The sequence below is a fragment of the Tasmannia lanceolata genome, unplaced genomic scaffold, assembly GCF_043159265.1.
Source record: "Tasmannia lanceolata isolate RefF3 unplaced genomic scaffold, GAP_Taslan_0.1 ptg001335l, whole genome shotgun sequence".
Lineage (NCBI taxonomy): Eukaryota > Viridiplantae > Streptophyta > Magnoliopsida > Canellales > Winteraceae > Tasmannia > Tasmannia lanceolata.
Window position 1 is genome coordinate 7,501 of NW_027519995.1, and position 663 is coordinate 8,163.

Sequence of the window (663 nt, forward strand, 5' to 3'; positions counted from 1 at the left end):
TAGGCATATAGAGAGGAATGGACCACGGTTGGCAAGGCTAGGCATATAGAGAGGAATGGACCACGGTTGCCAAGGTTGCGCAAGTTTTGGGCATTTTTTGCCCGGATATGCCCAAGTATGCCCCGATAGGCCCGTTACGCCCCGGTATGAACGCGTATGCCCGGATAGACTCGGTATGCCTTGGGATACATGCGTATGCCCCGATAGGCTTGGTACGCCCCGATATGCGCACGTGTGCCCCAGTAGGGCTCGGTATGCCCCGGTATGTACGCGTGTGCCCCGATAGGCCCGGTATGCCCCGATATGCACACGTGTGCCCCAATAGGGGTCGGTATGCCCCGGTAGGTACGCGTGTGCCCCGTAATGCACGTTTCGCAGATCTCCCCGCATGTCCCGCCCCTATATGTAATACTTACTTACTTACTTACTTTCTTTCTTGCTTGCTTGCTTGCTTGCAATGGTTGGGAGTGCCCGGCATGCCCCGCTGCAGAGACCAAGGGCGCAATGACTTGGCACCGCGGATGCCGGGACTCCGGCACTTCCCGTGGCACTGATGGTTGGTTCCAAAGACAAAAGGCCGTGCAAGGCCACCGCACCGCGGATGATTTTGCTCGTGCTGGCGCCGTTGTGTGGCCAAAGAACATGCGCGAATGCTCGTGTCGG